Here is a 4468-nt window from a genome sequence, read left to right as displayed (position 1 = left end):
CTTTTGAAGCTTTGCATTTTTAAAATGTGAATTTGGAGAAACTTATCAGTGACTTGATAGGATGTTGTTTAATTATGTTTGTGTTCATGGTATGTTCTTCAAGTCATGTTTTTCTGCATTATCGTTAGTAGTAGTTATTTCAGTGTTTTACTTATTTGTATTAATATATTAATAAAGACCCCTGCCCTTTTTTCAGGTCAGAGCAACTGCCCCTCAAACTTCCTGTGCACGTCCCTGATTCCTGGATGCGTTTTATTATAACACATTGGTAATGGTGTATCACGTGCGTCTGAGCCTAATGTGGGCCATTATGTTCTTAGTTTGAGAGAGACAGTCCAGGAAATGTTTGAGCAGGCAGGGCACTTAAAATGTGTGAGAGAAAGTGGGGGGGATTTGTGCAGACTGACATAGGCTACTCATAAAACGTAGCCTAAAATAATGTAAAATAAAATAAAATAAAAAAATAATAAAAATATTAAATATTAAAATAAATGCAAAGGAGCAGGCAAAAGGCTGGGATATGGTGGGGATTGGTCAGGTTGACGGGAATGTTTAGTGACATGTGGGAGGGTGGAGGGGGTTAAAAAAAAGTCTCAATCACTCTTCGACGTGCATGAAAACCAGCCGCGTAGTTATGAGGGAGGCCGTCCTTACACCGATCTTCCTCGTCGTCATCGTCCTCAATGTCCTCCGGTTCAACCAAAGCTACCCCAGCCTTAGCTGCAATGTTGTGCAACATAGCTGTCACACATATCACAGCGCATGACTTGGCCGGCGAAAACTGGAGCCCTCCGCTGGACTTGTGAAGGCATCTAAAGCGCAACTTCCACCTCCCGATCGTGCGCTCAGGATTAGGACTGATATATATGTCGGCCTAGGCTTAATCAATTGTGTTTTAATATCTTTAGCATTCATATTACTGCAATCTATTCTTTTTGTAGGCTACTCTGCGGTTGGCCTTGATGGGGAGATATTTTAACCCTTTTTAACCCCATTTTCCTCCGACATTGCTGCGTCTCCCCCTGCGTCATAGCCCGTTTCAGCACCATGTCAGTGGACAGGTACAATCCTACGATCGTCTTGAGTGCAGCGAATGCGCGTTCACGTTAAGAGGAGTTTCGGGAAACGCTCCAAAGAAATTATCGATGACGAGCGAAGATTCATCGATATCGGGAAACGGGGCCCAGATCTGCTGTTGCAGATGATAATGTTTTGTTTCATGTCTGCTGTTGCAGATTGTCATGTTTTGTTTTATATCTGCTCTTCCAGACACATGACTACCACTTCACAGGGGAGCAAAGCGTGCCAACACCTCTGTCGTGCACCAGTGTTCTGCAGTCGTGGACCAAGGACACAGGTTTATGTGTATACCTCAGGCCTAGCCAAACATCCTGTATAGTCTACTCAATAATAGTATTCGAAGTTCTTGTATATAGACAGACGCGACTAACACTGACTTAAGTGTTGCTACACTGACAATGTGATTTATGTGCTGACATATTTTTTCTTTTTGCTCCAGGGGATTCGCTCCAGGGGATTCGCCCAGAACCCACTGACCAACTTGTGGTCAGGAAACCCAAGGTTTGGGTTAGGTGTTTTATTTTAACACATACATGGACACATACCTCCTGAATCCCAAGTAAATATGGCCGAGGGACACACACACCCCATTTCATTTATTTATTTCTGTTAAATGTATATATGTAAATATTTTAATCAAAGAATTGGAAACAAACATTCCTGAACATTTGTTTAAAGGGACACTGTGTAAAAATTACTCCCATCTAGTGGTACAATTGTATATTGCATTCAAACTAATAGTGCTCGCTTGTCCAAAAACTACGGTGGGCAGTATGTGCCAAGAAGCTGTGACATGACACCTACTAGGCTACCTCATCGAGTCATTCGAGTGATGATGAGGTTCGTGGACAACTGGACAAATTAGATGGACAAATCAGATCAGGTTTATTGACCAAGCATTCTTACAGACAACGAACTTGACTCCAGCAGTTGTGGACTTTCCAACATGACAAATAACTATACAGATGATAAATAACAGTAGGTCATTTAATGTCAGATTACATAAAATGTCATAACATAAAAGTTCACATAGCCTTTGGTAGTCTTGGAGTTACCGATAATCAAAACAATAATTCCCATAATGCGTGCGGCTGAGCACGCATCCTAATCAACGCATTGTAACCCGTTGATTTCAACAATGTAACAGTATTCTAAATACCAACAATTGACATTGTAACTAACGGAATCAAATCAAAATCAAATCAAATTTATTGTCATTTTGTTGATTGAACAACAAAACGAGAAGGCGTTTCTCACGGATCAAGATCAACATACATTTCAAACAAACAAACAAACAAACGTCCCAATGATGAATAAATAAATAAATAATAAATAAAGTCCAGTGAGAAGATCTGGGACGCTGGTGCATTGAGCATCCTGACAGCTTGAGGTAGGAAGCTGTTCCGCAGCCTGGTGGTGGAGCATCTTAAGCTGCGATAGCGTTTCTTGGAGGGTAGGAGCTGAAAGAAGCTGTTCAGTTTGTTTACGTCCACCCCGTCTCTGCTGCTTCCTCCTCCGGGCAGTTGCGGGCACGCTGTCACAGTGTCCGTTAGTATCCTGTGTTTGCGTAGTATGTCCAGATGCCAGCGAATGCCAGTGATGTTACTCGCTCTCAATGTCCTAATGTTTAATATTGTTTCCCTGTCATAAACTACGTTCGTCGTGGGACGTCTCACACTCAAACATTCAATCTCAATCTCACAGATCTCAAGAGGGGCCGCTGCGACTGTGCGCGCCGCCAGTTAGTCGCCCGGCAACGAGTTTACTTCCTCGTCTCCTATCCTGTTCCTAATTCCTCCTCTCGATCTTCTTTTCCTCCGTATTGTCTTCTTTATCAGAGTTGTTGGTATGAAATCCAGTTGTTCGGGTGATAAATCAACTGTCTCGCAAGCGAGTTGAAGCTCCAGAAGGTCCGCTCTAGCCTATAAGTGCGTCTCGGTGGATTTGGATACGTGGTGACCACAGCAGAGAATAAACCTCCATAACTTGATGAAGAATGGCTTTTGAATTCCTCCAACGCATTTGACAGTATCCATAAGTCATAAGAATATTGTCACGATTTAAACTCGACAAAAATGTGAAAAAGTAAATTAAATATGTAATAAAGTAGCCTTTCAATGACGAGTCGCTCAAACATAGCGCCCCGCATCTCGTTGGCATGAAAAACCATGTTATACATGCTTTGCTTACACATCGTCGTTTTTTTGGCGACGATGATTCCTTCTCCTGTGGCGTGGCATAACTATGGTCTTTGAAAAAAATGCGGTGCATGTTCAAATTTGCCGGTAAAACTTGTCTCGCTAAACTAAGCTCTGTTCCACCGTCACGCTGGCTCAGAGTGAAAACGCGTTTGCAATTCCTGTACGACGTAGTGCTTTTTGACCCTCTCGGCAGCTCATAGACCGGAAGAAAATGGAAGCCTCCATGAAGCTTACCCGTCCTATGTAACCATATTGATATTAATATTAATTATTCTTCGCTCAGGAGGATAAGTGAGATTTTTGGCAGAGATAATTTTACACCAATGAGGACTTATTTATGAATGAATATGTTGATTTGAGGTAATAAATTACTCAAAATATTACATAGTGTCCCTTTAAGGTAACACACTCTGAGCACCTTTAAAGCAAGCCTGAAGACTTTTATGTTTGCATTAGCTTTCTGCTACATCTTAAATACATTGCACTTTCTAAAAAGCTTTTTTAACTTTGCCTTTATTTTTTATTTTAATACTAAAATGCCTTTAACTTTCTATTTTACTCATTTCTTTGCATATGTTTTCTTATACTTATCTATTTTATTGTATGACAATGTTTATATGTGAAGCACTTTGAGTCTGCCTTGTGTATGAAAAGTGCTACATAAATAAAGTTGCCTTGCCTAACACACACAGAACATTTCATTTCTTTCTGTTAAATGTAAATATGCATATATGTAAATGTATATTTAAAAAAAAGAATTGGAAACGAACATTAAATAAACATTTGAAAAGGACGGACGGACACAAACACACACACACACCATTTTAATTTCTTTCTGCTAAATGTAGACAAAGAACATTAATAAACGTTTGAAAATAGTCATGTGACATCATGTGTGTTTTAATGTGTAACACTGGGACATCACCCTTCACATCTAAAGGACCTTGATAGTTAGACATCAAGCAACAATTTACCCACAGCTGATTGACAGAGCCTGAAAGAGTCAGAGGAATGGTCGTGTCCCAGATATGATATTCTTTGACCCTTCTGATGGCCCTCTCCACCAAAGTCGGGCGATACTCTGGGGTTTTTCAGTGTCCTCACTGGTGAACCTGGCGCCTCTTTTAAATGGCGGCATTATGAGGGTGGCCCCAACTTCAGAAAGCATCTTGTCGGATGACAAAGCC

Source organism: Gadus macrocephalus, chromosome 10 (genome assembly GCF_031168955.1).
Source record: "Gadus macrocephalus chromosome 10, ASM3116895v1".
NCBI classification, from domain to species: Eukaryota; Metazoa; Chordata; class Actinopteri; order Gadiformes; family Gadidae; genus Gadus; species Gadus macrocephalus.
Note: the sequence above shows the minus strand (reverse complement) of the source record.